Genomic DNA, 24,016 nt, shown 5'->3' on the forward strand with positions numbered 1-24,016 from the left:
GCTTGATTCCAAGAGGTGTCAGTGACCACTGTAGGCATAAAGGCCAGAATGGTTCTGGGAGAGACCCTATCCCTGTGGAATATGAGGAAAGATTCCACTGCCATGAGGGCCTGCAACTCAGAAATCCTCCTGGCCGAGGTGATAGTCAGAAGAAGAATTGTTTTCCATGTCAGGAACTTTAAGTCATAGAAACTGCTGGCTCAAAGGGTAAGGGGCATGGTCAGTTTCTCTAGCACAAAATGAAGGTCCCGAGGAAGAGTAGGTTTCTTTCTGGGTGGTCTAATGTGGATTACTCCCCTAAGATATTGCTTTAAGACTGGATGGGAAAAAAGGGGGAGGGTGAGAGGGCACATATACAGAGATGGCAGAACCATGGATTTTAATTGAAGAATTAAATAGTCCCTGATTCAGCAGGCCAGTCAGGTATTCTAGGATGCTGGAAATGTGCTGATTTGGAATATTGGTGGTGATCTTTGGACCAAATAGAGAACCTTTTTCCAATTAGCCAAGTAGGATTTCCTGATGCTAGGCCTTCTAGATTCTTTGAGGATGTCTAGCACCTGTTTACTTAGGCTAACACCATTGTGGTTTGTTGTGGAATCATCTACATTGCAAAGTTGAGGGTCTGCAGATTGGGGTGTACAATGTTTCCCTCATTCTGTGTGAGGAGATCTACTCTCTGAAGGAGTAGCCATGGCCCAAACAGCATTGGTACCCCCTCCTCCTCGAACTCACCAACCATGGCCCATGGCTACACCTTCAGAGAGTAGCCATGGGCAATGTACCCCCTCCTCCTCGAACTCACCAACCATGGCCCACGGCTACTCTCTGAAGGAGTAGCCATGAGCCATGGTTGGTGAGTTTGAGGAGGAGGGGGTACCAATGCTGTGTGGGCCAGTCTGAAGCTATAAATACTACTCTTGGGCCCTCTTCTCTTATCTTGAGCAGAACCCAAGGAAGGAGGGGTATTGGGGGAAATGAATAAATGAAAAGCTTTGTCCAAGGGAAACAGAAGGCATCTGCTTTCTAAGCTGTCTTCTGTTTGCTCCTAGTGCAGAATTTTTGCTGGTGTGCATTCTCCTTGGATGCAAAGAGGTCTACCTGTGGAATTTCCCATGTCTGGGTTACAGACTGGAAGATCCTTGGGTGCAGATGCCACTAATGAGAGTCCATCAAGTTTCTGCTGTGATGGTCTGCCAGAGCATTTTGAACTCCTGGAAGGTATTGTGCTGTCAGGTAAAAGCCAATAGACTGAGCAGGTTCCCAGATTTGCATTGCTAAACAGCACAGTGGGTAAGAATGTGTCCCTCCCTGTCTATGTATAACATAACTGTGGTATTGTCTGTCTTGATTAACAGGACACCTGGGGTCCATTTTTCCTTGAAGGCTAATAGGCAAGACTAACAGGCCCTTTAATACTGCCATGTGTTCTTTCCCATTGATGTGTCTTTCCTTAGATTCATAATTCCACTTCCCCTGGGTTTGAAGGTTCTGGAAGTGAGCCCCCCATTCTGTCTCCAAGGCAGCTGTGATTAGGGTTTGAGTCTGAGGGGAGATTTTGAATGGGAGTCCCTGATTCTGGGAGCAAGCTTGCACCCACCATGTGAACTCTATTCTGAGGCAGGGGATCAGGGGGATCTTGGTTTATAGGGACTGAAAGCTCTGGCACCAGACATTCTTCAGGTACCACTGGAGCTTCCTCATGTGTAGTCTTGGCAAGGGGGACCATGAGGATGTATGAGGCCATGTAGCACAGGGCTTGAAAAAATTCCCTCACTGAGATGTCATCTCTCAATAGGATCATGTGGAAGAAATTGTCAGGAAGCAGACTTTTTCTGGAAGGAGGAAAGCCTTTTGTAGAGAGGAGACCAGAAGAGCCCCCAAGAAGACAATCTTTTTTTCTTGATGAAGTGTGGGATTTCTGTAGGTTCACTGTGAATCCCAGTGAGTAAAGGAGATCCTGGGTGAATCTGAGGTTCTTGATGAGCTTAGCCTGATCTGTGGTCTGTATAAAGCAGTCATTCAGGTAAGGATAGATCTGTATCCCCCTGGTTTTGCAGATGCTTATTGCTGGTGCTAGGCACTTTGTGAACACTCTTGGTGCTATAGATAAGTCAAAGGGCAGTGCAGAAAATTGATAATGACTGGATCTTGCCCTGAAGTGAAGAAATCTTCTGTGGGACTCCTATACAGGGATGTGCAGATAAGCATCTTTTATGTCTAGAGAAACCATGAAGGTCTGGGGAATATCACGGGCAGCAGTTTTTGAAGGGTTAACATTTTGAACTTTGGCACCAAGAGGAATTGACTGAGGTTGGAGAGATACACAATAGGGCATCAAGAGCCTTCCTTTCTGGGGACCAGAAAGAGTCTGGAATAGAATACATTTCCCTGTTGGGCAGTGAGAACTGGTTCTACTGCTCCCTATGAACACAGTATCTGGATTTGAGCCAAAGCCTCTATTTTTTGATTTTGGGGGACATCTGCATAATCTCAGTATTTTAAATGCGCTTTAAAAGTCATTTGCAATAATACCTAAAACCCATCTGTCTGAGGTGATGAGGGTCCAGGTATGTTTGAAAAGAGATATCCTTCCTCCTAGCTTTGGGTGGGGGGTGAGGAATGAGCAGATGAGTCATTGTTGCTCTTTGGATGTGGCTCGTGGTCTAGAACTCCCTTGCCTAGATGTCTCTGAGGCCCACTGCCTGCCCCTTTATGATTGTTGCTTCTGTTTGAGTGGCCTACCCCTTGGATGTTTCCTCTGCCTATGCCTAGGCTGGGTGGGAAAGGACCAGTGTTTGGCTGGAAAACTTCTGCTGAACCTGGGTGGTTGTACCTGGAGGAAATCTTTTACTGTCTGCATTGACTTAGTCTTATCCTCCATCTTTTTAAGGACTTCTGCCTTGGGCTTGAATAGAACCTCTATGTCAAGGGGGGGGGGGGTCATCCAACAGGCTAGACTTCACATATTCTGGAAGAGTTTGTTCTCAGAGCCAAGCATGTCTCCTAATAACAGATCCAGTAGTAGCTGCTCTGCAAGATGATTCCATGGCATCATGGCCACAGTGGAGGGAACGTTTAGCTACCTGAGCACTGGAATGGCAGTGATCAGTTAATTCTTTTGGGAGGTTTTTGTCTTCAAGGGTGGAAACCTTTTGTATAAGCTGTTCTAGTATAGTCTGTTGGTACTTAATTATATAAAATTGACAATTTAGTGCCCATATGGCAGGGGTGGTGGAAGTATAAACCTTCTTGCCAAACCTGTCAAGGGTCCTGCTCTCTTTGTCTGTAGGAAGTGGGTTCCTAGAGGAAATGACTCTGGCTCCTTTTGGTCCCGGAGTTGCAACTTCAAGGTCAGCAGTAGGGTTTCCGTAAAGATACTTATGGGAATCCTGGCCTCTGTAAAACATGTCTGGCTTACATGGGGCAGGTGAGCGGGAGTCAAGTTTAAAGGAAGATTCCTGGAAGACATCTTCCACCACTTCTAGAAAAGAAACACAAACCAGTAAAAAACGGAAAACCAAAATAGAAAATGCAGGCAACCTTGAGTCCGACAAGCAGGCTAGAGGCAGAAAAGCACAAGCGAAATCTCCTTTAACGCAGTATTTATTTTACAAAAGTAAAACGTTTTCGCCGTAACCAATGTCACAGCTTCATCAGAAGGAAACAGTTAACTAATGCAAACCACATAATATATATAGTACATGAACAGGAAGTATCTAACCACAATTTCCTGTACTCAAAAATTAATTAACCAAATTAAAATAAATAAAACCTTACAATATTTTATATAATGGTTATAAAATAACACCTAATATATTGAATAAATAAAACATATTCGAATAGTAAAAAATATATAAAAATATATAGTTACCTCAAGTAACTCTTCAATTTTAAAATACAAGATATATTACAATTTTCATTCAGACCAGGTGGTCTGAATGCATCAAGACTCAATTGCCAAGCTAGTTCTACATTTTCTAACAGAATGGAAACTGGGCCTCCTCTAATAGATGGCGCTACCTGGTCAATGCCCATAAAACTAAAGCTGTGGCCAGGGTTAATATTCACATGTTTAGCTAAGGCATTTTCCAACAAAGGTTTTTTTATGGCATAAATGTGTTGGTACACCCTTTCTTTTAGTTTACGATTGGTCATTCCAATGTAAAAACAAGGGCAGCAGTTGCACTGGGCAAGATATACCACTGATTTTGAATCACAAGTAATCTTATAATGTATAGAGTGCTTAACATTCCTAATCTTGAACAAACTACCTGACGTGATAAACTTACACATGTTACAAAAGCCACATTTAAAGGACCCCTTAGATTTCGAACAGTCTGATATGTTAGAATTCATCTGTAATAATTCCTTGAGGTTCCTTCCTCTTTTGTAAATGGCTATAGGGCATATTCCTAGTTTATCAATCAGGTTAGGAGAGTTGATTACCAAAGGCCAGTTCTTTAACACCGAAGCCCAGATATCAGGGGAATGTAAAGTGTATTGCGTAATGAAACTCAAAGAGAAATTTTTCATTGGTCCCTGTATACTTCCCATATCAACAGGGATGGCACCTTCATTAATTAAGGGTGTCAGCACAGTATTTTCTTGATCAAGTAGTGGTCTATAAATGCCTCTTAGTCGTTTTATATCTACTTCTAGTATGAGATTATTGACTAATGTATCTGGGTATCCTCGATTCAAAAATAAATCTTTTAAGAACTGGCATTCATTTCTGAAGTCATCAAGTGTGGTGCACATCCTTCCTGCACGTACTAGTTGCCCCTTAACAATGGACTTTTTTTGTTTAGGTGGATGGTAACTACTGTAGTGTAGGAAGGAATTGCAATAAGTTGGCTTTCTGTAAATCTTAGAGCGATAACTGCCTTTATCAACATCTTTCACTAATTTAACATCCAAATAATTGGCTTCCAAGCTAGAAAAATTGAATGTAAACTTTAAACATTCTGTAGTGGAATTTAAACATTCAACAAACAAGCTTGCTTGTTCTTCATCACCATCAAACAAAATGAAAATGTCATCCAAAAATCTGGTGTAGTATTTAACATTCCTCACCAAATTCTGGTTGGACATTAAGTAATGTTTTTCCCAGAAAGCCACAAATAAGTTGGCTAGGCTCGCCCCACATGGGGAGCCCATAGCAACCCCGCACTTTTGTAAATAAAACTGTTGATCAAAAAGAAAAAAGTTGCAAGAAAGTACTATACCCAAAAGTTCAGTGACAACTTCAATATCAGTATGGGGTGCTCCTAGCTCATTAAGAAGAAGTTCAATCCACTCAACAGCCTCATTATGAGGGATAGATGTGTATAAATCGATGACATCGATTGTCAAAAAATTCAAATTGCCATCAAATTTTATACTATTCATGTCGTTCAAAAAGGACCATGAATCCTTACAAATAGTAGGGATTTTCTTAACATATTTAGACAAAATATTGTCTATAAGTTTAGAGCATGGATACGTCATGGATGACCTGCCATCAATTAAGGCACGCATAGGGGGATTATTTTGATTTTTATGAATTTTTGGCAACCCGAACATGACAGGTAATTTAGGAGATACAATATCGATGTAATTATATGTATCTAAATCAATCCTACCTGCTAAAAACATGTCACGGAAATATCCCCGAATGCGCCCTTGAGTTGTATTAACCTCATTAATAGAGGAAATCTCATAAGTTGGTGAGTCAAGAACATATAACATTCTTTGTTTATATTGGTAGTCATCAAACACAACCAATCCACCACCTTTGTCAGGTTTTAAAAATCTGATGGGCAGAGATTTTAAAGTATTTAACCATTGACGTTGTTCTGAAGTAATATTCAAAATGTCATTAGTTCTATTCTGCATAGCAAAAATATGTCTTATATCAATCTCACACATTTGTTCAAAGAGGAGTAAATTAGATTGAAGGGGTGGGTTGTACACACTAGGAAGTCTAAGCTTATTACCAATATTGGAAGGTTCATTGTTAAATTGAGGTAACTATATATTTTTTATATATTTTTTACTATTCGAATATGTTTTATTTATTCAATATATTAGGTGTTATTTTATAACCATTATATAAAATATTGTAAGGTTTTATTTATTTTAATTTGGTTAATTAATTTTTGAGTACAGGAAATTGTGGTTAGATACTTCCTGTTCATGTACTATATATATTATGTGGTTTGCATTAGTTAACTGTTTCCTTCTGATGAAGCTGTGACATTGGTTAAGGCGAAAACGTTTTACTTTTGTAAAATAAATACTGCGTTAAAGGAGATTTCGCTTGTGCTTTTCTGCCTCTAGCCTGCTTGTCGGACTCAAGGTTGCCTGCATTTTCTATTTTGGTTTTCCGTTTTTTACTGGTTTGTGCTTGTGTTCATGGAAGCAGGTATTCCTGTCAGTCCGGCTAGTCCGAACCTTTTTGGGACAGTTAACCAGCAAAAAAGCAATGAAGACCTGGATTTACTTTCCTTACTGGCTTCAATCTCTCAAAAGATTGAAGCTTTACACGCTCGTATTGATGTGTTGGAGCAACGTCCCCCAGCCATACGAACAGGGTCCACCGATAGCGTGATACAACGTATCGACTTCCCGCGGATGGAAGCGGTCTTACCATTCCAGCAGCTCAACCTCCTTTGGCACTATCGTAGTAACGCGTTAACCAGACCAGCGTGACAGCGGTTCCTATTACAAATGTACCGGGAACAAACGGAGGTATGCCTGCAGTTTTTTCTTCGCAATTAAGAGCTAGTGCAACTAATGGTAACTATGCTTTAGCTGTTACAGCAGCTAACAATCACGAACGCCAGCTTGCCTCTTCTATTCATTCGAGAGCGCATGACGTTCCTACAACAGTGGAGCGCTTACCATTGGAAGCGTGGATTAATAAAGAAAATCCATTTATTTTTTCTACATCAGAAATGGATAGACTGAATGCCCAAGATGAACAAGGGGCTCCTACTGATTCCGTGACTATGAATGAACGCCTAAAGGTATTTGATTCGAAGCTTCTTGTTTTAAAGAAATTGCAATTAGAAGCTGCATACTTCAGGCAATGCATTCAGGAAGGCTTGATTCCTAAAGGCTTAAGGAACAATTTTAAGCCTTCGGGATTACTATTGGACAATAATTATTTATTGGAACTTAAGAATTTGTTTCAAGAACAAGGTTTACAATTGTTGCATGTCATTGTTAAACATTATGATATTAAGATAGCTTCACTTATTACTGAAATTAATACGATTGATGAAGAAGTTAAATCTAATCTTTTGTTCTCACAATTTAAATATGACTATGACCGCATTTTTGTGAGTATAGACACCTTTCTTGTTAAGTTAAAGATTAACAAAAACAAGAAATTAGTCAGGGACAGAGCAGCATACCAGATGAATAAGGCTTATCCTAATCTACAACATGATGCGTTTGTAGGTTCTCTTGTAAATACTAATGAACCTCCCACATTGTTGTCAGATGACCTTGTCACTGGATCTGAAAATATAGAACAACAACCATTCCAAGAGGTGAGAAGAAGTAATAGGATAAAAAATTCCTATAAAAATTCCATTAATAATAATAAGGGAACTAATGGGAATGGCAGCCAACCAACACAAGGTTCGGGTACTGTCCCTAAGCCTAATGTTTTTTTAGGACAGCAGAGGCAGAAGAAAGGCTCTTATTCGAACCGGAAGAACTATTAACTGATTCAGTTCTTAGTTCCACTTCGAGTGCCTCTACTCTTTTGCCTAGATTACATACCAATAACAATAAGGATTTTACAATTTATAATTTTTCTTCATTAGAACTTGATTCTGACCTAATTGAACTGTTAGCAATTGGTTTCATGTTTGTGCCTAGTTCATATGGGAGTTTAGCTAAAGTTCTTATGGATTTAAAATGTTTCACTAGGAAGCTTAATTTAAGATTATTATTTAACAATGAACCTTCCAATACTGGTAATAAGCTTAGACTTCCTAGTGTGTACAACCCACCCCTTCAATCTAATTTACTCCTCTTTGAACAAATGTGTGAGATTGATATAAGACATATTTTTGCTATGCAGAATAGAACTAATGACATTTTGAATATTACTTCAGAACAACGTCAATGGTTAAATACTTTAAAATCTCTGCCCATCAGATTTTTAAAACCTGACAAAGGTGGTGGATTGGTTGTGTTTGATGACTACCAATATAAACAAAGAATGTTATATGTTCTTGACTCACCAACTTATGAGATTTCCTCTATTAATGAGGTTAATACAACTCAAGGGCGCATTCGGGGATATTTCCGTGACATGTTTTTAGCAGGTAGGATTGATTTAGATACATATAATTACATCGATATTGTATCTCCTAAATTACCTGTCATGTTCGGGTTGCCAAAAATTCACAAAAATCAAAATAATCCCCCTATGCGTGCCTTAATTGATGGCAGGTCATCCATGACGTATCCATGCTCTAAACTTATAGACAATATTTTGTCTAAATATGTTAAGAAAATCCCTACTATTTGTAAGGATTCATGGTCCTTTTTGAACGACATGAATAGTATAAAATTTGATGGCAATTTGAATTTTTTGACAATCGATGTCATCGATTTATACACATCTATCCCTCATAATGAGGCTGTTGAGTGGATTGAACTTCTTCTTAATGAGCTAGGAGCACCCCATACTGATATTGAAGTTGTCACTGAACTTTTGGGTATAGTACTTTCTTGCAACTTTTTTCTTTTTGATCAACAGTTTTATTTACAAAAGTGCGGGGTTGCTATGGGCTCCCCATGTGGGGCGAGCCTAGCCAACTTATTTGTGGCTTTCTGGAAAAACATTACTTAATGTCCAACCAGAATTTGGTGAGGAATGTTAAATACTACACCAGATTTTTGGATGACATTTTCATTTTGTTTGATGGTGATGAAGAACAAGCAAGCTTGTTTGTTGAATGTTTAAATTCCACTACAGAATGTTTAAAGTTTACATTCAATTTTTCTAGCTTGGAAGCCAATTATTTGGATGTTAAATTAGTGAAAGATGTTGATAAAGGCAGTTATCGCTCTAAGATTTACAGAAAGCCAACTTATTGCAATTCCTTCCTACACTACAGTAGTTACCATCCACCTAAACAAAAAAAGTCCATTGTTAAGGGGCAACTAGTACGTGCAGGAAGGATGTGCACCACACTTGATGACTTCAGAAATGAATGCCAGTTCTTAAAAGATTTATTTTGAATCGAGGATACCCAGATACATTAGTCAATAATCTCATACTAGAAGTAGATATAAAACGACTAAGAGGCATTTATAGACCACTACTTGATCAAGAAAATACTGTGCTGACACCCTTAATTAATGAAGGTGCCATCCCTGTTGATATGGGAAGTATACAGGGACCAATGAAAAATTTCTCTTTGAGTTTCATTACGCAATACACTTTACATTCCCCTGATATCTGGGCTTCGGTGTTAAAGAACTGGCCTTTGGTAATCAACTCTCCTAACCTGATTGATAAACTAGGAATACGCCCTATAGCCATTTACAAAAGAGGAAGGAACCTCAAGGAATTATTACAGATGAATTCTAACATATCAGACTGTTCGAAATCTAAGGGGTCCTTTAAATGTGGCTTTTGTAACATGTGTAAGTTTATCACGTCAGGTAGTTTGTTCAAGATTAGGAATGTTAAGCACTCTATACATTATAAGATTACTTGTGATTCAAAATCAGTGGTATATCTTGCCCAGTGCAACTGCTGCCCTTGTTTTTACATTGGAATGACCAATCGTGAACTAAAAGAAAGGGTGTACCAACACATTTATGCCATAAAAAAACCTTTGTTGGAAAATGCCTTAGCTAAACATGTGAATATTAACCCTGGCCACAGCTTTAGTTTTATGGGCATTGACCAGGTAGCGCCATCTATTAGAGGAGGCCCAGTTTCCATTCTGTTAGAAAATGTAGAACTAGCTTGGCAATTGAGTCTTGATGCATTCAGACCACCTGGTCTGAATGAAAATTGTAATATATCTTGTATTTTAAAATTGAAGAGTTACTTGAGGTAACTATATATTTTTTATATATTTTTTACTATTCGAATATGTTTTATTTATTCAATATATTAGGTGTTATTTTATAACCATTATATAAAATATTGTAAGGTTTTATTTATTTTAATTTGGTTAATTAATTTTTGAGTACAGGAAATTGTGGTTAGATACTTCCTGTTCATGTACTATATATATTATGTGGTTTGCATTAGTTAACTGTTTCCTTCTGATGAAGCTGTGACATTGGTTACGGCGAAAACGTTTTACTTTTGTAAAATAAATACTGCGTTAAAGGAGATTTCGCTTGTGCTTTTCTGCCTCTAGCCTGCTTGTCGGACTCAAGGTTGCCTGCATTTTCTACTTCTAGAAAAGAGGGAATAGCCAGTGTCTTATGTTCAGGTAAGTCCAGGAATTCCCCAACCCTCTTTTTAGTCTGTGTGTAGTCCTGGGCTTCCCAGTGAAAATGTTGTCGCATGGCATGGAGGGTCTCTCCAAAGGTGTAATCCTCAGGATTTCCTCAGAGTATGAGCCCCTCATAGGAGGTAAAGGAGGGCGCCTCCTCAGACACAGAGCCCTCAATTTCATTGTATTCCTCAGAAGGAAAGGAATCTAGAGAAATTACTTGAGGATCATCTCTTTTTCTTTTCCTAGGAGAAGTAATCCCCGGATCTTGCCTTGATCTGACAATGGAGAGCAGGTCCTCCGCTAACTTGATTAAATCCTGCTGTGAACCCTGAGAAATGGAGCTCGAGGGCCTGACTGAAGGCATAGGGATAGAGGCTTTCTTTGGGGTGGTTAAGGTCTTAAGCCTAAGGGCAGCCAATGCCCTGATGTCTGTCTCCCAAGATTGAAGTAAATACACTGGAGCTGGCATAGGCCATGGCCTGGCTGCAGAATCTCCAAGTGGAACACTCTCCTCGGAAGCCAAGACCTGCAGAGCGGCCCTGGCCCCAACCCACAAGCCAATGTGAGTGGCTTGTGTAGGAGTGGATGGCGCCAACGGCATGTCAGACTTGAAAAGGGTCTCAACAGAGGTCTGAGTCACCAGGTCAGAAAAAGAAGGGGGCTGGGAATGCCCCTCACCTTGTTCAACAATAAGAAGCCTGGAGGGAGAAGCAGGCAGCGACTGACTGTCATCCAGTGACCTAAGCTTTTGCCTCTTCTTTCTTCCGCTTAGGTAGATCAGATTCAGTACGACTGACAGACACCATGAAAGGCGAGCAAGAAGATTGTTGGCTAAGGCACTTACTGACAAATTCTGCCTTACACCTAATTGTTCTTGTTTTGGAATGCTCACAAAACTGACAACCAATGACATTGTGATCTGGGCAGAGGCAAATAACACAAAAGGAATGAAAGTCTCTATGTGGCATATGCTTTCCACAACAGAAACAGTTGTTTACTTTATTTGACATGAGCAAAGGAAAGAAAGAGTTCCCCAACTGGGTACTTATCTCATACCATTCCAGTAAAAGGACACTTTTCATGTAAAAATCAAGGAGTAGTTTACATTACAGTATGTAGTAAATGTCAAAAATGTTATGTGGGTATGACCACTAGAAACTTACATGTTAGAATCAGGAAGCATGTGAATAGTATCACAAACAGGATGGAAAGAATGCACGTTACAGACATTGTTCAGAATGTGTTGGTTTTAGTAAGTTTTTGTTCTCAGTTTTGGAACAAGGTAGTTTTATTTTTAGAGGGGGGAGTTTCAAGAATTATTTAGAACAAAGGAAGACTAAATGGCAAATAAATCTTAGAGCTGATAAACCCCCAGGATTAAATGATGTGATAAATATTAAATGTTTCTTAAAGGATCATAGGGTATATGTGAGAAAATAAAAATAGTATATATACCACATATTTTATTGCTATTATTATATCTGTTGTTGTTCATGTTTGATTGGATAATTGATTAATTATGTTTAATTAAGATTAGTGTATTTAAAGATGTTTTTAGGTGACATGTTTTTTTAATTTCTGAAGAAGTCTTGTTGATGGAAGCGGTAATTAAATAAGTTTTACTCTAATACTTTTGTGTTTCTTGAGTGTGGCAGTGGTTTTCATTTTTATTAGTTTTTATTTGACTATGCATTTTTATTTTTATCGGTACTTATCTTGTCTGACGACACTTCTCTCTGGTGAGGACCAACCGACACTTAAATACAGCTTTGGGCTCCGTGGCAAGAAAAGACTGGCATCATGACACACGCTACCTTTATACCCGAACATACTAACATTGGTCAGGGTAACCACCAGCCTGGGAGCTGGAAAATGTTTCTATGGTAGTCAGGCCATCCGAGGAGCTTCACAGCAGGAAATCACCATTAGTCAGGATTGCAACAGTGAAACACGAAGAATATCAGAAAATACATTGGCTTTCAATCAACAATATTATATGCAAATGATTACATAGCAAAATTCAGAACACAGAGAGACTGAATGTAGAGTAACATTAAAAGATATAGTCAGAGTGCATTGAAAAATAAAAGTATACAAAATGCAAGCTGAGATGCACATGAAATACAGTGCAATCATACGTATAATACATACACTTCTATATACAAGTGAAATATTTCCATAAAAGACACCACATTAAAGTTTATTAAATGTATTCTAGTGTTTATGATATGGGATGAGAAGTTATCGAACCATTGTTCTTGGTAGCAGTTGAAGGCTGACTCAGAAGAGAGATGCTCTTTAAGTGCATCTTTGAAGCTTTAAATGGTTTCTAGGTTTGGAATGTCTGTAGGCAGGCTGTTCTAGGTGAAGATCCCAATGTAGAGAAGACCCTAATTTACAGCAGTTTTGAATGCAGAGTGTGCTAAAATAAAACTGTTGCCTGTTCTGGCATCTTGCAAACAAGACTACTTTGAAGAAATGTTGCCTATGAGGCACTGAAAGCCAGTTGGAATCATCATAAATTTGTTGGTAAAATCCAAGCTACAGACATCGCTAACGAAATGCTGTGATATATGTTTCATGCCGTATTCCAAGCTATTTTAATATAGTCAGTTAATACTAGAGCACAGTCATTGAGACAGTGCAGCAAATCCATCATCACTGGCTGCAACTAACCATATGGATCATACTCCTGCACTGCTAGAGACATAATAGTCTAAAACCATAGTACACCCAGGCACCCCAAAACAAACAGCATGATCCTGAGACCTCTTTCTATGAATTTTACAATTAGGCAAGGAATTACGGGCAACAATGTTAAGGCATGCATAAATCTTCAGCGCTGCTGAAATAATGGGTCATTCCTGACTTTTTCTTACCTTGCTTAAACACTCAGAAGACAGGCAGGCCCATATTAACATATACAGCAATAAAGTCAATGTCCAGGATATCCCACTCCTAGAAAACCACTCAAATCTAAGGGTAGAAAGGACACAGAGCCAAACTGTTTGGTAAAAACTCCAAGAAAGACCCATCTAAGCTAGAGTCTTCAACTGTATAATACCTTAAACCTCCTGTAGTGGAGGTCCATGGGATATTTGAAAATGACCACTTAAGGACATACCAATGTTTAACCTATTTTTAAGCACTGTGTTCCACACTATGACAAAACAATCCACTTAGGCTGTAGTGGCAAGCTCAGAAAAATGGTGAAACATATCATGTCTACAGATAGCGTGGTTTGTCTTTGCTGGCTTGAGTGCACCATTAAAGACTTAAAAAAAAACTAAAAAGTCACATACGCTCAGAAGCCATGTAGGTGAAACCCAAGTATGTCCTTAAGGGGTCATCTGCATATATCCCAACGACCACCACCAGAGGTTTAAGGTATTGAACCAGTGAAGACTACCTTGGCTGAGTCTGTCTTGTAATTTTTATTCATGGAAAACCCTGACGTTTATCCACACTGCCAAGAGATAGTTGGAGTTGTAGTCAAGGAAGTCTGTCAGAACATTCACTTACCCTGAGATATAAAACATTTTTAGACTGATGCCTTCTTCCAAGTGCATTTTCTACATGAACCTGTAGTGAGGGAAAAGACCAAATAAAGCAGAAAGAATCAGTCTTCAACTGAAACACGGATGGCAAAACCACAAAAGTGCACCATATGTAACCTTGCCTTGAAAACAATGTAGGAGAGCTGAACGCAGTCTACAGAAAAGTAATTCATTCGATTGATTTCTTCTAGCTGCTCAGTATGTCAGGAATAATGATGGCTAGGAATTACAGACACAAACATTCTGGAATATGTCATAAGCCGAAACTGCCTTTCCAAAGCAAATCTATATAAGTTGAAGTTACTAGGACGAACAAATATGTTCTTACAACATCAATTAATCTATGAGAGGTACCCTCCAAAACAGGTCCAGATTTGGATACATCATCAGCAATCATCATTCTGGACCTTTTTCTGTAAAATTTCACATTTCCAGATACTCACATGTTAGTGCTGATGTACAATATGATGCAATTTGCAAGTTACGTAAATGTGCATCATCTGAGAATGCCAGTTAACTGTTTATCATTAGCAAGCACCTTCCATGAGAAATAATAAGGAACAGATTACACTTAAATACTTAAACATCATTTACTTAGCAATGTATTTCCTGACCTGATGGGGAATCTGGCAGCCAGTGATGGTGGAGGAGATATGCATCAACATGGTGATGGAGAGAGGAAAGGAATTATAGACTAAACAAGAAGGGCCATTTTGCATATCAACTTATATTGAAAGAATGTATCTGCTACAGCTAAATCCAAGACCCTGCTTTGATGGTCCTTGGTTAGGTTATATCCCAAGCTAAATTCACCACAACTGAATGAACAGGATGTTTTCAAAGGCACAAAACTAAGATACCAGAGATGTGGAATGCTGTCTCACATGCTGACAGCCACCGCCATGTTTGACATACTAATGCTTGGTGAAGGTGTTCAAGAAAGAATCCAAGGCCATAACACAGGCATTCTTATAAATCGAGCATTGGAGGCAGCCATTCGTAAAGAACAAGCACTGGAGACAAAGATTCCTGTAGTGGGGTGATCTTTTACTACAGCTTTTGCCAATGGACAGCTAGCTGCCTGACTGCTAAAAAACAATGCAGTTAGTAAACCACCTGAAGTTAGTCTGCTTAGCAATCAAACATCCTTTCCCTCTTGGCGCAAAAGAGATGAGAACCCTGCCCATGCTTCTAAACTCATGCTCCCACTGGTGCCATGTCCACAATGTGAAAGATACTCACTTCTGGTTTCCATCCTGGCATAGAAACTAAGAAACTAATGGAATGATTCAGAGTCAGCTATGAAACTACCTTCAGATGGAAACATTTTAGTCCTGAAGATCACCATGTGTCTTTGTGAAACACCAGATACGGTCCCTTACAAATAAGGATTTAAAGCTCTTAAATGACTAGAAAAAAAAATAATTTTACAAGAAACAAACTTCAACTCCCCAGGGGAAGAAGGTTCAAGGTATGGATAGCTAAGTCTGTTAACAATGAAATTCAAGTCCCACAAAGAAAGTTCTTCAAAACAGGACAGGAATGTAGCACAGTTATAAAGAACTTCCCATGTTAAGATACAATTTTGTCCTCTATAAGGTTATGATATGGAGGGAAAGCTATTACATATATAACCAAATTGTAGAATAAATTAGGATAGGCCAAACAGCTGTGTAAGATAAGATCACTTTCAAGCTGATTAAGTGGAACAGTACAGGATATCTAGATCAAGTAATAGGTCTAACAAATACAAAACTTTCCTAGTAGTCTTAATAGCTCTGAGACTGTGCCCATCCAGCTCACAAAACCAGCAGTATAAAAGGGACTACATATCAGCAGTTAGACTGTAGTTGTTGTTCTAGTTGTAATGGATGCATTGAGTTTGGACCAGGACAGATTTTTGTACTGCAATGGACATAACAGTATGAAACCATGCATGTACAGCAAAATGAGTTTAATCTGTCTTCCATGATGGAATCAGTATGAATGGTGGAAAATCATACAGGACATCTTCATGATGCGGGGAGGACATTTCCTGTGATAACAAATGAATAGGAACGATGGGAGCACATATGATAGTTGTCCACGATGCATGCCAGATGATACATCTGTCACTTCTGATAGTTGTCCACAATGCATGCCAGATGACACATCTGTCACTCCTGATAGTTGTCCACGATGCATGCCAGATGATACATCTGTCACTCCTGATAGCTGTCCATGATGCATGCCAGATGATACATCTGTCACTCCTGATAGTTGTCCATGATGCATGCCAGATGATACATCTGTCAATACTGATAATTGTCCACGATGCATGCCAGATGATACATCTGTCACTACTGATAGTTGCCCGTGATGCATGCCAGATGATACATCTGTCACTCCTGATAGTTGCCCACGATGCATGCCAGATGATACATCTGTCACTCCTGATAGTTGTCCACGATGCATGCCAGATGATACATCTGTCACTCCTGATAGTTGTCCACGATGCATGCCAGATGATACATCTGTCACTTCTGATAGTTGTCCACGATGCATGCCAGATGATACATCTGTCACTCCTGATAGTTGTCCACGATGCATGCCAGATGATACATCTGTCACTCCTGATAGTTGTCCACGATGCATGCCAGATGATACATCTGTCACTCTTGATAGTTGTCCATGGGATACATCTGTCACTCCTGATAGTTGTCCACGATGCATGCCAGATGATACATCTGTCACTCCTGATAGTTGTCCACGATGTATGCCAGATGATACATCTGTCACTCCTGATAGTTGTCCACGATGTATGCCAGATGATACATCTGTCACTCCTGATAGTTGTCCACGATGCATGCCAGATGATACATCTGTCACTCCTGATAGTTTTCCACGATGCATGCCAGATGATACATCTGTCACTCCTGATAGTTTTCCACGATGCATGCCAGATGATACATCTGTCACTCCTGATAGTTGTCCACGATGCATGCCAGATGATACATCTGTCACTCCTGATAGTTGTCCACGATGCATGCCAGATGATACATCTGTCACTCCTGATAGTTGTCCACGATGCATGCCAGATGATATATCTGTCACTCCTGATAGTTGTCCATGATGCATGCCAGATGATACATCTGTCACTCCTGATAGTTGTCCACGATGCATGCCAGATGATACATCTGTCACTCCTGATAGTTTTCCACGATGCATGCCAGATGATACATCTGTCACTCCTGATAGTTTTCCACGATGCAAGTCCGATGGTACATCTGTCACTCCTGATAGTTTTCCACGATGCATGCCAGATGATAGATCTATCACTCCTGATAGTTTTCCACGATGCAAGTCCGATGATACATCTGTCACTCCTGATAGTTTTCCACGATGCAAGTCCGATGATACATCTGTCACTCCTGATAGTTTTCCACGATGCATGCCAGATGATACATCTGTCACTCCTGATAGTTGTCCACGATGCATGCCAGATGATGCATCTGTCACTCCTGATAGTTGTCCACGATGCATGCCAGATGATACATCTGTCACTCCTGATAGTTGTCCACGATGCATGCCAGATGATACATCTGTCACTCCTGATAGTTTTCCATGATGCATGCCAGATGATATATCTGTCACTCCTGATAGTTTTCCACGATGCATGCCAGATGATATATCTGTCACTCCTGCTAGTTTTCCACGATGCATGCCAGATGATACATCTGTCACTCCTGATAGTTTTCCATGATGCATGCCAGATGATATATCTATCACTCCTGCTAGTTTTCCATGCTGCATGCCAGATGATAGATCTGTCACTCCTGCTAGCTTTCCACAATGCATGCCAGATGATAGATCTGTCACTCCTGCTTGCCTTGCTGAACTGAAAGGAAGAGGGACAGAGGGCTGCTTTCCTGTGAACATTAAAGAGGCCAATCTCTGGGTGTGTACCACTCTTGAAAGGTCCTGAACAAGTACAGTTACAGGACAGGAGCAGCTCAATCATTCTCTTCTCCATGGAACTGAACTGCTGAGAGAATGACATACTTATGGTTCACTGTCAGGCAAGCACCACATCTTTGCACTGGGTGTACATTATGATGCCCCTGTGCCTGTTCAAGTATTATGCAACAGACTGGTTTATTGACTGGATGAGGAGAAACTTCTCTAATGCCTTCAGGGCCGGAATCACTATTTTTGATAGGGTATGGCTGATGTGGTTCTCCAGCACAACCATGAAGACCACACTCTGTACTGTGTGGCAGCCTAGAAGAGCTTCCCGGTTCACAAGTGAAAGATCTATTATTATAATTATTAGAATCTGCAAAATGTTTAAATGCAGAAAAGGAAGGTCTACCAGCAAGTTAATGAGGACTGTCCACCCCCAGACCAAATGACAAGAGTATGACATAAGAAACAGATCCATCAGCAAACATTCAGTATTTCAGACAGAGTAGACTGCATGGAATTTTTAAAGTCTTCCAATGCATTACATTCCCAAAAAATATGTTCCAGTTATCACTTTCTTCCCCATCACACCTCCAATATTGCAATCTACCCGAGGAAAAAATCTCTGGATTCTATTTGGGATATACAAATACCTATGCAGACACTTTCAAGAAAAAGTTCTAAGTCTTCTAGACTTTGTTGCATATTTGGGAGTCATAGACATGTTCTCCCAATATTTCTTTGTGAATTGCTTATCCAGTCTCTCTTTCCAATCCTTTCTAACCTCCTTTGATTGATTTCAATAGTTATTGTGCAGTATTTTATATGCCCTGTGTCATTGCCCAGTCGGGCCCTTTCCAAAGGCTGAAAGGAATAACAATTAAGAGTTTTCGGTTCCAAAATATTGAATGCAAAATATTGAGTCAGAAATGTTTTCCTGCAACTGATAGCCCCTTCTGGATGTGCTATTATGAGACAGCCCACAACAAGGACTGTCAGACCTTCCCTGGATATGATTACAAGAAGCCAGTCATCTAGGAAAAGGAAATGTAATGGGTGTAGAATAAAACAAAAGTTTTAAGTGGCTGTACTGTGTGGATGGAAATTACTATATATCAGACTTGAAGTGTTTACTTATTGTTTCTACTATTTTAGTAAGCAAGCACTTAACCTGTTTCAGTGCACTGTATGTAATTGTGCAAAATCTAATTTTGCCATAAGAAGAGCAGAACTGCTGATAAACCAAGAACTTCATAAAGAATAAAGTACAGCAGTCCCACAGTTGTATATACTTATTAGCTTGCAAATTGGTTAATGTAGATTTGCTAGATCTATGTACATTTCTGTACTTTTCCTGAAATTGAGCTCAAAAACCTAAATAAGACACAGAGAATACCTTAAAAAGAAGTGAAAAGAGAATTCATCCATTAAGAAACATGATTATGTTACAGCAGTTTTCAGTTTGCTCTAATATCAAATAATGTAATTTACTGTAACTGTCAGATTCTATTTGCTTCTGTGTTGGAAGTGTCAGTATCCGGCAATTCTGGGAGGTGCAGCAGGACTACATTTATGATACAATTCAAAGTTCATAGATTCATAGGTTGGTACTAGGCTATCAGCCCTAAGGCCTATACGAGCCTAGCCATAACAATTCCCTGGCTATTTCTTCCCACACTATTTACTTCCCTGGACCCCTGTCCAGCAGGGCGACTAATGTGATCCCTGGGGTGAATTTCCTTTCTCCCATCCAATCGTCAAGGTTCCTTTTGAAGAGGGCCAAAGATGCACTCTGCTTGACATGTATAGGCAATCTATTCCAGAGTCTGGGGAGTCTCTGGGTCAGGAACCTATCCCTCCAGCATGTTTTGTTTATTGTGATGACAAGGTTTAGATCCCTGGAGCATGTGGCTCTGAGGGATTGGGATTTCTTTAAGTGTAGCATGTCCAACAGCTCTGGGTTTGACATGACCTTGTATGTTAAGCAGAGATCACCTCTGAGTAGACGATATGCGACAGAGTATAGCTGGTGTTTTTTAAGGCGGTCAGCATAGGGCATCTGCTTTAGGCCTGTGATTCTTTTAGTGAGATATTTCTGTGGCCTTTCCAGTTGTTGCAGATGTCTTGAGAGGTACATACCAAATGGGGCATTGTATTCTATAATGGGTCTAATGTGGGATAAGTACAGTGGGACAATGACCTCCTTTTTTCTGGATGAAAAGCCCTTAGTGATGAGGTGTGCCACATAGAAGGATTTCCTGGGTGATGTGGTTATCGAAGGTGAGACCACTGTCTACCTGTGTCCCTAAGTCTCTTATCACACTTTCGGTGTTTAGTGTACTGCCACCTATATGGTAATTCACGGATATATGTTTTTTCCCAAAGGGGATAACTATACATTTCTTGGCATTGAGCTTGAGCCCATGGCTCTGGCACCAAGCATCTGTTTCTGTAAGGCCCTTTTGTAGAGTATCCGCATCATTTGGGGATTCAATAATGGCTCCCAGTTTGCAATCATCTGCAAAGTTTGTTAGCCAGAGTCCCTTAGTGTTGGCCTGTACTTCAGAGAAGTAGATGCCAAACAAGAGCGGTCCCAGGATTGAACCCTGAGGTACACCACTTGTCACTTGTCTGGAGCTGGATTTGTAGTCAGCTACTTTTACAGTGTGGGCTCTATCAGTAAGCCAGTTAGCAACCCATTGGGTGATGTAGGGATTAATACAATTCCAGAGTGGGAGATGGTGTCAAAGGCCTTGGCAAGGTCTAGATAGGCTGTGTGGACCACCTTACCCTTGTCCATGGCTCTGGAGACTGATTCGAAGAAGTCAATCAGGTTCAGGAGACAAGATCGGCCCTTCACGAACCCAAACTGGGTGGGGTCCATTGTTTGAAGGTTGCCAATGTCTTTGTTTATAAGTTTCATGATAATATGATCCATGGCCTTGCAGATAAGGCTCGTCAGACTGATGGGATGATAGTTTCCGGGATCCAAGGTGGATCCCCCCTTGTGGAATGGGATAACTGTAGTTCTGCGCAACTCAGTGGGCACGAAACCTGAGGTGAGGCTATGATTAAACATGACACTTAGGTGAGGTGTCAGTTCATATTGTAGTTCATGTAGTACACAGCCCGGGATGTCATCTGGTCCCATGGATGCTGTATTCTTAGCTTTGGAGAGTGCATTTTTTACCTGTGTGGCCGTTATTACCAGAATTTGGCAATCTTCCGGTATTGAGATGGGCCATTTAGGGGCTGAGAGGGGGGTGAAGTTGGCACTGAATCGATCTGCCAAGATATTGTCAATATCCTTGGGATCAGTATCTTTAATGCCATTCTGTTTTAGCTCAGAGCAGATCTGAGCATTGCCATTTAGATTCTTGACATAGTTATAGAATGTCTTGTGGTTGTCTTTGGAATTTTTGGCAATTTTATTTTCGTAACTAGCTTTGGAGGATTTTATGAGGGATCTCAGTTTCTTACTGAGGCTGGTAAGGAAGTTTTCGGCATCCTTGGATTTTTCTCTTTTCTGCAACAGTTTCTTCCTTTTGTTGTAAAGTTTGTTTATGGCAGGGGACCACCAGATTGGCTTCCTTGTTTTGGATGAGAGCATCTTGGTTCTATTTGGGATGGCATGATTCATGCATGAGTGGATGTGCTCGTACAGTGCCTTAGTGTAGGATTCAGCAGTCGAACTTTCAGTTTCCATCTGCACGGGTGTCATGAAGTTTGCCACTTCTGATTTGAGTAGCATGAAGTTAGCTTTGGAGAAGTTTTTTATGGAGGTTTCCTTACTGGGGGGTGGGGGTGTTGTTTGTGTCTGGTGAGAGAATTAAATGGAAGCTCAGATTCAAAACTGGATTAGGGAAAAAAAACAAACAGAAGAAACAAAAGCCATGAAGTCAAAAGTGGCAAGGCAAATTTCAGACAGATGTTTGAGCTCTACAAACCCATTTTTCCATCAAATGCGGGCTATTTTTCTACAATGTTCATGTAAATTCTATAAGTATTAAAGCAATATTATGTGCCCAGAAAATCCCAACATCCCTTTCCATTTACTTTCCCTCTCTGACCTCATCACCTATCCTGGTGATAAGTAATCCTGTTGGGATAATTAAAAGAGTCTTCTGTGTAAATAAATACTACATAATAAAAATCACGGGCTGAAACATGCATGTCCACAGCTAGTGGGGTTTGACTTTATTGGCCTGAATGTATCCACAAAGACTTTAAAAGAAAAAGTAAAAAGTCATGGACATTCAGAAGCCATAAAGCTGAAACACTTGATGTCCTTAAGGGCTCATTTGCATAAATCCCACAGGACTCTATTACAGGAGGTTCAAGGTATCATACAGTGAAAACTCCAGCTTGGCTAGGTTTTTTCTTGTATTTTTTTTTTTTACGAATCAGTTTGTCTGTGTGACCTTTTTACTCTTTGGTTTGGATGTTAGTTGGGATATTTTGCAGACACCTTAATGGTTATGGACATCCGCTGAGTGGCTATACTTTAGAAACATGTTTTTTTTACAAACAGTCCACTTATGCTTTTCTGATGAGGTCATAAAAAGTCTGAAACATGCATGTCCACATCTAGTGGGGTTTGGCTTTATTGGCCTGAATGTATCCACAAACACTTAAAAAGAAAAAGTAAAAAGGCACAGACATTCATAAGCCATATAGCCGAAACACTCGATTTATTTGCATATATCCCATGGACTGCTGGTGGTTTCAGGTATCACACAGTGAAAACTCTAGCTTGGCTAGGTTTTTCTTGTAGTTTTTTTACTAATTGCTTTGTCTGTGTAACCTTTTTACTCTTTAGTTTGGATAATAAAAAATCTGTTAATTATCTCCAACAACTCTTCCTGTACTCACAAAATCTAATTCTACTGGAATTAACTATACTCCCTTTAAATTCCACTGATAGTCGTACTTACATTACTAGCATTCTTTACAAAATGGTTTCAGTATTATATTCTGCTGTTCCCATTTTATATTCTTATTTTTCTGAAATAGATTAATACAATTGAAATGCACAAATTACCATCAATGAGTGAGACAGATTTATCTACCCATTTTATGATTGTTATGTATCATTTTATGTTTCTGTTTTCATGACTGTTCCATGTATTACTGTAACTCTGGAGCTTTTCTCTCCAAGCCCCAATGAAGGTAGGTTTCATGCCCAATCGGACTTTCCCAGTAAATAAATGCAAATAAATAAATGTGTTATTTACATAGTGTAGTGCTCCTACTAAATGCAGGCAGGCAGCTGTTTTCTTTGTGTGTGCTCATTAAAATCTAGGCTTGGGTGCAGCCAGAGAAAGTTTAGTATGTCTGCAAAAACAACAAAAAAGTAAAACAGTAAAACATTTAAGCAGTAAAGTTATATATAGTTCATTAGTTTGCATACCTAAGTATTGTTTTAAAGTCAGGACAGACAGTTAATAGTATGGCAATAATAAATCATATTTTCTGCTAACTGAAGCAATTAAACAGCTATAAAAACAGTTTTACATGCATTATACAAAAGAAAATAATGAGCAGAGGTAATACTAGCTGAAGGTAACCATTAACTACAGACAGGACCATAGTAAAATAATATTTGGATATGGGGTTCCTTTCACAGTTTATGTAATGAAAGCAATCACCAGTCCCATATTATATTCTAGGAAAACATAATATTCAGAATGTTTAATAATCAATATAAACTGCTTTCAGTCAGGTTGAGACACTTCAAAAATGCAGTAAAATCCACTGAATATAAACAGTTGAAGTGAAGACCTCCCACTACAGCAAACTGCAAATATTAAACATATCCAACTCCCTCCAGTTGTATAGAGGGGAAAAGCCGTGACTATGACCCTGGCAACCAGAGTTGAGTTAGTGGCTTGGGAGCCTGACAGAGCTGGCACTGGAGGAAGAGAGTGAGTAGAAGCTGCCATCTCACCCATCCTGAGGGATGGGAGGTGCCTCCGCCTGCAACTTGGGAGACACCTAGTGGAACACTGTGGGTTGCACCCATGGAGTATGAACTTATTCAGTGAAATCTAC

This window comes from Protopterus annectens, chromosome 13.part0, assembly GCF_019279795.1.
Source record: "Protopterus annectens isolate FY-2018-M chromosome 13.part0, PAN1.0, whole genome shotgun sequence".
Classification (NCBI taxonomy): Eukaryota; Metazoa; Chordata; order Ceratodontiformes; family Protopteridae; genus Protopterus; species Protopterus annectens.